Here is a 13,033-nt window from a genome sequence, read left to right as displayed (position 1 = left end):
ATAGAACTACCCTACAACCCAGCAATAACATTACTAGGAATTTACCCAAGGGATACAGGAGTACTGATGCACAGGGGCACGTGTACCCCAATGTTTATAGCAGCACTCTCAACAATAGCCAAATGATGGAAAGAGCCTAAATGTCCATCAACTGATGAGTGGATAAAGAAGATGTGATTTATATACACAATGGAATACTACTTGGCAATGAGAAAAAATGAAATCATGCCATTTGCCACAACGTGAATGGAACTGGAAGGTATTATGCTGAGTGAAATAAGTCAGTCAGAGAAAGACAGATAACATATGTTTTCACTCATATGTGAATCTTGAGAAGTTTAACAGAAGACCGTGGTGGAAGAGACGGGGAAAAAATAGTTACTAACAGAGAGGGATGGGGGCAAACCACAAGAGACTCTTAAGTACAGAGAACATACTGGGCGTGGATGGGGAGGGGGGGAGAGGGGAAAAGAGGTGATGGGCATTGAAGAGGGCACTTGTTGGGATGAGCACTGGGTGTTGTATGTGAGCCTATTTGACAATAAATTCTATTCATAAAATAAAAATTAATAAAGTGTGCTGGTTCTGTATGCTAGTTACCACAGAATTTATTAAGAAGGAAGGAAGGAAGGAACGAAGGAACGAAGGAAGGAAGGAAGGAAGGGATCATAGACTTATATAAAAGGAAAAACATAGTATGTCTGTGGATTGAAGATCTAATATATTTGTCTCAATTCTCTCCAAATTCATCTTAGATTTAATGTAATTCCAATCAAGATCCCAACAGTTTTGTAGATATAGGCAGGCTGATCATTATATTTACATATACTAGTATAGCCAGAAGCAAAGGAACTAAAATAATTGAAGCAATTTTGAAAAGGAAGAATACATTTGGAGAACTCACATTAGCTGGTGTTATGACTTATTACACAGCTACAGTGATCAAGACAGTATTAGTGAAGGGCTAGACACACAGATCAATGGAACAGAATAGAGTCCAGAAAAAGACTTACATAAATACGGCCAATTCATTTTTCACAAAGGTACAAAGATAATTCAATGGAAATGGATAATATTTTCAACAAATGGCACAGGAGGAATTAGATATCCAAATGCAAACAAAAATAGTAAATCTCAAATTAAACTTCACACCGTGCAGTAAAAGAAACTCAAAATGGATCATAAACCTATAAAACTTTTAAAAGAAAACATAGTAGAAAATCTTTGTGGCCTTGAGTTTGGCAAAGATTTCTTAGATATAATACCAAAATCCCAATAAAATAAAAACATGAATAAATTGTGCTGCATAAAAATAAAAGATTTTCAATCTGTAAAAGTCACTTTAACAATGAAAAGACAAGCTACAGACTGGGAGAAAATCCTTGCAGCCATACAATGGAGTACTACTCAGCAATCAAAATGCATAAACAATTCACACAACAAATTGGATGGACATCAGAGGCCTTATGCTGAACGCAAAAGACTAGCCTCCAAAGAGTACACATTGTATACCCACATTTATATGGTTTAATGGAAAAGACAAAACTATAGGGATACATCAGTGGTTACCAGGGGTTAGGGGTTCACTATCAAGGAGCAACATTCAGGAACTATTTGAGGTGATGGGACTGTTCTGTATCCCAATTGTGGTGGTGGTCACATGGCTCTAAATTAAGTGAATTAAAACCCATAGAAGTTCACAGAAAAAAAAAAAAGGGACTTTTACTATATGTAAATTCAAAACTTAATAAGAAAAATAAAAACAAATGCACGAAAACCCACAAATCTAATCCCAAATTACAAACACCTGATTTTCTTTTTTTTAATTTTTTTAAATATTTATTTATGTTTGAGAGAGAGAGAGAGACAGATAGCACTCGAGTGGGGGAGGTGCAGAGAGAGAGGGAGACACAGACCCTGAAGCAGGCTCCAGGCTCTGAGCTGTTAGCACAGAGCCCGACATGGGGCTCGAACCCACGAACCATGAGATCATGACCTGAGCTGAAGTCATATGCTTAACTGACTGGGCCACCCAGGCGCCCCACAAACACCTGATTTTCAAACATTTTGGCCAGAGCGCTACTCTCATAACCTGCGGCCACATCGTCCTTGGCACCATCAGCCTAAAAAGAATGGCTAAGTTGCCAGGAGTACATCTTGCCTTGGTGTTAATTTATTCAGTTCAATGGAACAAATATTTATTGACCTAACTATTTACCAGGCGCTATTCAAGCACTCTGGATACATCTATAAATAAACTAAAGCCCACACCCGGGTGTGAGGGGAGTAGTGTAGATAATAAAGATAAACATAATAAATATGTAAATTATAAATAATAAAAGTTATTATTATTATACAATACATACTACATTATTACAATGGAGTATAATATGTTAATATATTAGCATGAATAAGTAAATTATACATTATGAAGGAAGATAAGTGCCATTGAGAGAAAACATGAAGAGTGCTGGGGTGGAGGAAGGAAGCAATTTGCAATTTTAATTTGGGTGGCAGAGCTGGCCTCCTTGAGAAGGTGACAACTGGGCAGACTTGAAAGATGGGATGCAGATATCCTGAGCAAAAGCGTTTCAAGCAAAGGGAACAGCCAGCAAAAACCCTTAAGATGGGAGTATGTCTGGTATGTTCAGGGAACAGCAAGGAAGCCTATATTATTACCTTGATACCAAAGCTACGCAAAGAAACAAACAAACAAAAAACTACAGACAAGATCCCTAACGAATATACATGGAAAAACCGCCAACAACATACTAGCAAACCAACTCCAACAGCATATTTAAAGGATTGTACACTATGATCAAATGGAGATTATCCCAGGAATGCAGGCTGTGAGTGATTCAATATGAGAAAGTCAGTCAATGTAACGCACCACATTAGCAGACAAAGGGGAAGAAAAACAAATGATTGCCTCAGTTGATGTAGAAAAGCATTTGACAATATCCAACACCCTTTCATGATAAAAAACACTCAGAAAACCAAGAATCAATAAAGACTTCCTCAACATGATAAAGGGCATTTATGAAAAGCCTGAAGCTAACATACTCAGTGGTAAAAGCTGGTCCTCAAATTCATATGGAATTGCAAGGAACTCTAAATAGCCACAACGATATTTAAAAAGAACAAAGTTGCACTGCTCACACGTCCTGAGTTCAAAACTTACCATAATGCTACAGTAATCAAAACAGTGTGGTACAGGCTTGACACATAGTCCAGTGGAATAAGATTGAGTCTTCAACAAGGATGCTAGGACCATTCAATGGAGACAAGAATAGAATCTTCAACACATGGTCCTGAGAGAAACGGATAGCCACATGCAAAAGAATGAAGATGAACTCTGGCCTCACATCATATAATGGATCAATGACCTAAACACAAGAGCCAAAATTATAAAACTTTTAGGGGAAAACACAGAGGTAAATCTTCATATCTTTGGTTTTGGCAATGGATTCTTACATGTAACACCAGAATCATAAGCAACAAAAGAAAAAAGAGATCACATAGATGTCATCAAAATTAAAAGCTTTTGTGCATCAGAGAACATTATGAAGAGAGCAATCTACAGAATGGGAGAGAATATTTGCAAGTCATAAAACTGTTAAGGGTCTATTATCCATAATATACAAAGAACTTATACAACTAAACAACAAAAAGAGAAACAATCCAATTTCAAAATGAGCAAAGGACTTGAACAGATATTTCTCCAAAGAAAATTTACAAATGGCCAGCAAGCACAGGAAGATGTTCATCATTTAGCCAACAGAGAAGTGCAAATCAAAACCGCAGTGAGCCACTTACTCCCCACTCACGAGGATGGCTGTCAATTTTTTTAATGGAAGATAAGTACCGGTAAACACCTGGAGAAATTGGAAACTTCATAGATTTCTGGTTAGAATTTATAAATTTTGTTCAGCTACCATGGAAGACTGTTTGGTGGTTCCTCAAAAAATTAAACCTAGAATTATCCTTTGATCCAGCAATTCCACTCCTATGTATTTACACAAAACAACGACAAAGACTCAAATAAATATATGTCTGTGTATGTTCACAGCAGCACTATTTATAATAGCTAAAAGGTGAAAACAAGCCAAATGTCCATCAGCAGATGAATGGAAAAACAAATTGTGGTGTATACATACAGTGGGATGATATTCACCCATAATAAAGTAATAAAGTACAGATATATGTTACAACGGGGATGAACCTTGAAAACATGTTAAGTGAAGGAAGCCAGACAGAAAAGGCTTCCTGTTGTATGATTCTATTTATATTAAATATCCAAATTAGTAAATCCAAAGAGACAGAAAACCTGGCTGTGGCACAGTGGTTGGCTGAAGGAATGGGAGCGTATACAGGGTTTTCCTTTTAGAGGAATGAAAATATTTTGGAACTAGATAGAGGTAGTGTTTGCACATCATGAAGATTCTAAATGCCACTGAGTTGTCTGCTTTAAAATTGTTGTTTTGGGGCACCTGGGTGGTTCAGTCAGTTAAGCACCTGACTCTCGATCTTGGCTCAGGTCATGATCTCACAGTTCATGAGTTCAAAACCCCCATCAGGCTTCACACTGATGGCGAGCAGTGTGCTTGGGATTCTGTCTCTCCTTCCCTCTGTGCCTCCCCTGCTTGTGCATTCTCTCCCCCTCCCTCTCTCAAAATAAATAAATAAACTTAAAAAATATATAAAATAAAATTATGAATTTCATGTTATGTGAATTTACCTTAATAAAAAAAGTTAGATGTTTAACAAATGTTTTTAAGGAAAAGATGCCTAGCACCTGGGGAAGATGTTCTTGAAGTATAATGTGCTTAAAAATAATAAGAAGAGATTTTTTAAAAATTCCTACGCTCCCAACCCAGTGACTGTGATCCAGGAAATCTGGTTGATGAGACTGTATCTTAGCATGTTCACAACTGATTCTGATGAGGGAAGGTAGGCTATAGGGGCCACACTATGAGAAGCATTGCTCTGAGGTATGGATCCCAAGAGCAGGAATGGGAAGTGGGGTTTTGAATCCCAGGGAGGGCAGACACTGGTACCCCGTGGTGTTCCGGGATGGCTTGTATCTTACAAAAGACCTGTGCATGTAACTGAAAGTTATAATCCAAGAATACATGATTATCCGTATCTCTCAAAGCCCAGAGGCGAGGACAGGGAAAGAGGGATGTTTGGTCAAATTTTACAAAGAATGATGTCATTTCAGTTGAAAAACCCTAGAGGCCTTTGGGGGGATCTGAACCAGTGAGGACGCTCCACATCACACAGTGCCCAAGCTTGGCTATCCCCGTTCCCCCCCCACCCCCCAACCCCGAGACCGCAGTCCACACCATAGGAGATGGTGCTCAGATCCGGGTATTTTTCCTGCTTAGTTGTGGAAGTCAGACTACCCCTCGTCTGGACTATATCCAGATTCTCGGGGTGGGGTTAAGTTACTCTGTCTCTTCTTACTACAGCTGGTGGATTCCTGAGCGATTAATTAGAAAATTAAAAGTAATACGATCTCGTTGTGGCAGTCCGCACAGGCCACTCCAGACAGCCACCACCTTCTCCCAAACCAGATCTTCACCAGGGCTTCCCTGTCAGGACCTGGGCCAGCCCCTCCTCCTGCACGCTCATGATTGGTTACCAAGGCCTTGACATTATGTCCTACAGAGGTCTCAGAAGGTTCTCCTGCCAGCAGCCTGCTGTCTGGGCTCCAGCCATCGCCATCCATGAGGGGAGAGACCCACATCTCCTGTGTTCCTGCCCCTCCGTTTTCTCATTTCTACCCAACTCTCTGCCCCCTGCCCCCGACCACACACACACACACACACACACACACACACCAGAGTAGCCTCTGCAACATGCCTGCCTGCTCCCACAGAATAATACCCCCCTCATGCCTGCCCTCGTGCCAGTCATGCCCGGACCCCCTTCCAAGCTAAGGTCGCAGGACTCCACTTGAGTGTGTGGCTCCAAGTCTCTGCAGTCCCTGCCAAGGCCTGGAGCTTTCCTCACTCAGCATGGCTGATTTTGGGTCTCTCCATCAGGCCTTGGAATGCCCTCTCCAACCCCTCCTGGTCCAGGCACCTGTCTCTCCCATCACAGCTTAGCTCAGAGATCCTTTCATCCAGGAAGGCCCCACGGAGCCCCCCTCTCCCAGACTGTGTTAGGTGCACTGCTCCGTTTCCCCCTTAATTTCTGGGGCTGTCCCTGTATAACACCGACCACACAGGTGTAATGATCCCCTCACACTTCTGATTCTCCCACATGCGGTTGTAGGGCTGGGGCAGGCATCATTTGCCCCCTTCCCCCAAGTCCTCACCAGTGCCTGGCCCCATGCTGGCACTCCCTGAGTGCTTACTGAAATTCTGGACTTGAGTTCTCTGGACTAGATGGTCTACCATGAAGGGAGCCAGAGAGGGTTAGACAGGAGCAGCCTTCCAAAGGAGCCACAAGACCCCGGCCCCCGGGACAGTGTTAGGGACACACTTGGGTAGCCATCCTGTGGCAGGGGGAAGACCGACTCTGCACCAGGCTGCATGGCAGCCTTAACGGTCTGAGCCCTCCCAATCCCAAAAGCCACCACAAGAAACAGGAGTCCTCCCTTGGGGGGGGTGGGGGAGGGTCAAAAACCACAAAGAGGACCAAACCCCGAATATGCTGCTTTTTTCCTATGCATCCCGACTTATGATCAAGTTTAATTTATAAATTAGGCCCAGCAAGAGGTTAATAGCACCTAAAAGCAAATAGAAAAATTATTAACAATATGCCATGACGAAAGTTATGTGAATGTGGGCTCTCTCTCAAAATAGCTTTTTGTATAGTGCTCCCCCTGCTTGTGGGGACGTGAGACAGTAAAATACCCAGAGGTGAGAAGAAGGAACGTGAAGGATGCAGGCATGTGACTCTGCCTTAGGCTACTATCGGCCTTCTGAGGAATGGTCAGGAGGAGGGTCACCTGCTTCCAGACCACGGCTGGCTGCCAGAAACGAAACGGTGGAAATCAAAACCTCAGACGGGGGTCGCAGCGGACCCCCCGCCGTTTAAGACAAAGCTCCCTGCAAAGCCACAGCTCCATAGGAGGAAGGTCAGGCTTTTTTGGGTGGGTGCCTCCTGCCCAGCTGGGTTCTCACACCTGAGATGTACAACCAACACACGTCTGCACGCACACACACACACACACACACACACACACCATGCACACACACTCTCAATCCACGGCCATCCAGAGGAGCATGGAAAAGCAAACCCAGCCTGAATGGCAGATGTGACAGAGCCAGAGGCCCTCGGGAGGCGACCGCTCAGGGGAGTCACCAGGGATAGAGCCAGGCCACTCTCCGTGACCACCTAAGACCCAGATCCAAGACTGCCCGCAGGCATTGATGTTTGGAAGGTGGGATGCTGATGTCAAGGAGGTCTGACGGGGGACCAGCAGCAGAGGGACACCCTCCAAAACACCTCCATCCCAGGGCCTCCAGCCTCAGAGAGAGCCGCAAAAAGTCAGGCCTTAATGCAGCCTGGCCTACAGAACTTCTGATTCCAGCAAACCCTAGACTACTCTAGAGGTTTGGGCATATAGCAGTGTTTGAGCTACTGTGAAAAAGGCAAAGCATTCACGTAATTTAATTTTACAGTTTGCCAGACACCCTCGCTGGGTCTTTTGAATTGACAGCTTATCACATATGCATCCAGAAAGTAAAATCTTGCTGCGTTTTGAACCTCGCGATATTTACTAATTACGAGATCCTATCCCAGATGAACAGCAGCAGAGGAAGACAAAGGACTGTTGAGGGCTCTGGTCTGTGGAACGTCCACTGCAGCCTTATCTTTGCCTAGTGCACACTTTCCTGCCGAAACACGTCCCCTTATCGGCGTGCATTCCTGCCACAACTTAAGTTCAAATTACAAGTCATCGAGATGGTTCCTTTTGTCGACATAATGAACAAAAGTCAGCCTGTGAGGCCCCGCAGGAGCTACAAGAGGTCAAATGCTAAGGCAGGAAGCAAACCCTCTGACAGCCAACAGAGCTGGCTGCTTTTGAAGTGCTCCTGCTTTTGAAGAGGCACGTCTCTGGTCCTAGTTGTAGAGAGTGGCCCTTCTAGACCACAAAGCCCGTCCCTCCACAGCTCTGCCCAAAGGCTTCCATGGCTTCCCATCACCCCTGCAAGATAAGACGAAAATGGCCTAATGCGGTGAGCAGGCAAGACCCACCATGGCCTGACCCACTCTTCTCTCCGTCTTCATCTCCAGACCCTCACTGTGGATCAGCTGGCCAAGAAGGAGGTCATCCATCTCAGGTAACAGGATCTAGTAAATACCAGAGAAGGTCAGCATATGGTGTGGGATGCAGTGTGTGGGTGTCCTGTGTGGGGTGTGTGTGTGTGTGTGTGTGTATGAGTGTGAGGGATGTGGTGTGTGGGTGTCCTGTGTGGAATGCGTGTGTAAGCGGTGTGGATGTGTGGTGTATGTGTGATGTGGTGTGGGGGGGGGGGTGGTGGATGTATGTTTCCTAGAGATTATACATTCTATGTTTTAGACATCACATATGTATTTGGGCAATTCCCTAATATATAACTTCTGTTTTATGAACAACATTCCTCAAATCATAGTTGTTACATGGATTAAACCAACTAATGCTTGTGGAGAACTGGGCACAGCATCTGGTGCACAAGTGCTCAATGAACAGCAGCTGTGATCACTATCCTCTCCAATCCTCACCTCACAACAGCCCTCAGAGCAGATACTCTCATTATCTCTGCCTTCAAATCAGGAAATCAAAGCTCAGAGACATAAAACAACAGGCCCAAGGAACATGGCCACTAAGACGTAGAGAACTCTGCCTGAGTCAAAAGCCCGCAGCCTCTGCCCCTTCTCCCTGGAGAGCAGGGCCCACGTTGCACAGGCGGGACTGAGCCAAGTCACCTGCTGAGTGTTCGTGGTGGGCTGGGATGAACACCCTGTCCCCATTCCCAGCCCACTGACCTGGCTTCACCTCACAGATTCTCTCATGACAGACTAGGGTTTCACTCCTTCTCAAACCATCAAGGAATGTCAAGGGTGATGTATTTCTTTCAATGAGGAAAAAAATTGCTCTATTTATGAAATCTGACCCTTACACATTTAAAAATTACTCATCATGAACCCAAGATGACATCTGACACAAGGATTCATCTAGAAAGAATTTGGGCCGATGCCGTCTATAGGGTAGAGACCAAACTTTAAACTGTAGGCTATTGTGTCAGAACATGTGGAAAATCATCACCATGATTATGGGAGTTTCCAGAAGAAGCAGGAAGAACACACACACATATACACATACACAGGTCTTGCAAGTGGACCTGGGATCAGAATCTGGCTCTATCATTTCCTTACTAAATGTGTGACTTTGGCCATGTTATGTATCCTTTCTTAGCCTTCGTTTCTTTATTGGTAAAGTTCTAGGACTGAGAGGGAATTAAATGAAAATAAGTGTTTAGTGCTTAGCTCCCAGAGACATCAAAAAATGACTACTACTTGTCATCAATACCACCGTCTGGTGCTGACAACTATTTCCCTGCCCTCTAAGAGCTGGAAGAATAGGGTTCAACACTGACATTCCAAGTTGACCTGCAGGCCATCCAGGTGGCCAGGGTAGAGGCCTCCTTGGGGACACCCTCCCCCAGAATAGAAAGATCAGAGAGCCTCAGAAAGGGAATTCTCCCCAAGACAAAACAAGAAGAGAAGGGCCTCGGGGTCCTGAGTGTCTCAGTTGGTTAAGCATCTGACTTCGGTTCAGGTCATGATCTCACGGCTCATGAGTTTGAGCCCCACATCGTGCTCTGTGCTGATGGCTCAGAGCCCGGAGCCTGCTTTGGATATTGTGTCTTCTTCTCTCTCTCTGCCCTTCCCCTGCTCACACTCTGTCTCTCTCTCTCTCTCTCTCTCTCTCTCTCTGTCTCAAAAATAAAGAAACATTAAAATTTAATTAATTAAAAATTTAAAAAAATAAAAAAGAGCTCATAGATACAGAGAATAGATTGGTGGTTGCCAGAACCAGGGAACAGGGGTGGACAAAATAAATGAAGGGAGTCAAAGGTACAAATTTACAGTTTTAAAAGAAATATGTCATAGGAATATAAGGTACAGCATGGTGACTATAGTTAATAACACTATATTGCATATTTGAAAATGGCACAGAGAACAAGTCTTAAAAGCTTTTATCACAAGAAAAAAATTGTAACTAGTGTGGTAATGGGTGTTATTAACTAGACTTATGTGGTGATCATTTTGCAATATATACAAGTATCGAATCACTATGTTTTATACTAAAAGTAATATAATGTCATATAGTCAATTATACCTCAGTAAAAAAAAAATACATGAATAAATGCCTTATTTGATGGATTAACTAAAGTTAGATTTATGTTAGATTGATGGACTGCATAAAATTAATATTGGGCAACAGTAATATATACATAAGAAATGTAAGTATACATTTAAGAGTTATATTAAGTGTTTACATATTACATATGTAACACATATTTACTGGAAATAGGATAAAGATAACAGCATAGTAAACACTAAATAGTTAAACATTATGAGGATGCTATTAAATTATTTTAGGGTAACCACTAAAAGGCTAATAGAGAGTGTAAGATCCCCAGTAGATGGGAAAAATTAAATAAAAAAATGAAAATTCTAATAATTCAAAAGAAAACAAGAAAAAGATCAAAAGAAAAAGTGGGACAAATAGAAAATACAAAATAACAAAGCAGAAATAATTTCAAACATGTTAATAATTATAAAAATATAAACAGAGCACATGCTTCAGTAACCAAAAAGTATCTGGGTTAAATGACAAAATAAAGCAAAAACAAAAATAGCTCTCTACAAAAAGCACACCTAAAACATCAGGACACAGAAACCTTAAAACGAAGGAATTTTTTTAAAAAAAATTCCGGGCACACACTAGCCAAAAGAAAGCTGATATAGCCTTATTAGTATTAGAAAAAGTTGTTCTTATGACAAAATGTACTATTGGAGATAAAGAAGGCCACCATATGAGGTAAAAAATTTGATTCCACGAGATGATATAAAAATTGTAAATATGTGAGATTCAAATAGCCTCAGATATATGTAAGGTAAAAATTAACAGAAATTAACAAATCTATGAATATAATGAAAAATATTTCACATATCTTAGCAACTGATATGTCAAACAGATTAAATGATCTGAAAATCTGAAGAACACCCTTGACCAGTTTGATCTAAAGGACATAAATAGAACATTGACTCTGACAACTGGAAAATATTCATTCTTTTCAAGCACACATGGAACAGTTAGGAAGATTTATCACACTGGAGGTCGCAAAGTCAAGCTCAACTACTTTCAAAGAATTACCATCAAACAGTCCACCATCTCTCATGATGATAAAATTAGAAATTAGCAAGGAAAGAAAATGACCAAAAACACTCTGTAACTTTGGAAATCCACAAGTCAAACAAGATTCAAGAAGGAAACTCTAAGTCACAAAGGAAATGGAAACATTTAGGACTAAATAACATTGAAAGTGCAACGTAAGGAAACTTGCACCTTACAGCTAAAGTAAAGGACAGAGACATTTGCACTTTGCATTTAAAAAGAGGACTGAAAATCGGTCTCCTAATCAATTAAATTAAGAGGAATACCAGAATAAACCAAAGCAAAGAAGACATGATAAGAATGAACAAATGAAGACAGAAATAGAAAATTTACGCATGAGAGATGGGAAAAGCTGTAAGTTGCTTCATGGGACACACAAATAAATAAACCCCCTGTCAAGAATGTTGCGGTGGGGGGGGGGGTGGAGGGGAAAGAAAAGACACAAACAATCCTGTCAGGAACCAAAAGTTTAAAAAGGATATTAAGAACAGTCCTATGTCAGTAAATTGAAACTTAGATGGAATGGGAAAATGAACTTTAAAAATGGCTAAGAATGATTCAAGAAGAAATCTGAATTTATCCTCACAAAAATAAATCTTAACAAGAAAACATCAGGCTTATGAGGGTTTTACTGGCAGACTCTATCACAAAGCTAAGGAATAGAAATAGTAACCTATGTTACTATTACTTCCAGAGAATAGAAGAGTCAACACTGACCAACTCGCGTTATGAGGTTACCGCAAACTTTATAAAAACAGTCAAGAAAAGAGCATGGAAGGAAAAGCTTTTTCAGGAGCAAAAGTCCTTATAAAAAATTAGCAAAAATCTTGCAAAAAAAATTAGCAAATCTGCATGAATGCAAGATTAGGAAACCAATTAATTTAGCATGTTAGCTGATGAAACGAGAACAATCATATGATTATCTCCGTAGAGATCTGGCATCCTTCCCCCTCACCACCAGCCCTCCACACTGAAATCTGACCGATCCAACATATTTGGATTAAAATGTGCAGTGTCTTTCAGAAGGGTGTCCCATGGCAGTCAATGTAAGATGGCTTGGAGAGGTGGTAGGCAGGAGAGTTTCTTGCAATATTAATTTACGGTTTGTCCTTGCTCCCTGGGGAGAACACAAAAGATAACCAACTACTGCTGTTGTGCTCTTTCATTTGTTTTCCCTGCCCCCCTAAGGAAGGAGGGGTGTTCTTTGCTCTTCCTTGCTTTAGTGGAAGTCTGTCTTACAGGAATGAAAGTCTGGAGTCATGGAGGAGATGGGCCTGTGAAGTAAGAGTCTTTGTTACAGGAAGTGGAAGCAATGTGAAAGACCAGGAAGAACCAGGGATGGGGAAGGACACTGTGGTCATCCTGTAAGTCAAAGGACCTCCTCCCACACCCTGGCAGTGCAGGGGCAAGGGTGAGGGCAGCGGGTAAGATAAGGCCCCCCAAAGGCTGCCCAGCACACCATGGAGGCCAGGCACAGGCACCAAGGCTCCCAGGAGCAGCAGCAAGGATGCCGAAGCAGAAAGTGAGATTATCAGCAGAGTTCTGCCCTCCGTTTCCAAGATCTGGTAAGCCCCCTGGTTCTTGTGCAACTCAAAAGCATCCTCCAACCATCTGTTGATTGACTCAGATTGG

The 13,033-nt window shown here is 42.0% G+C and overlaps 1 protein-coding gene across 6 annotated transcripts in view; it reads right to left on the bottom strand.

The window, feature by feature from the left end:
- Nucleotides 1-13,033, bottom strand: part of WDFY4 (WDFY family member 4) — a 298,336-nt gene that overhangs the window by 230,734 nt on the left and 54,569 nt on the right. The window lies entirely within an intron of this gene.

This window comes from Panthera uncia, chromosome D2 (genome assembly GCF_023721935.1).
Source record: "Panthera uncia isolate 11264 chromosome D2, Puncia_PCG_1.0, whole genome shotgun sequence".
Taxonomy (NCBI): domain Eukaryota; kingdom Metazoa; phylum Chordata; class Mammalia; order Carnivora; family Felidae; genus Panthera; species Panthera uncia.
The sequence above is the reverse complement of the archived record's forward strand: the minus strand, read 5'-3'. Positions and strand labels throughout refer to the sequence as shown.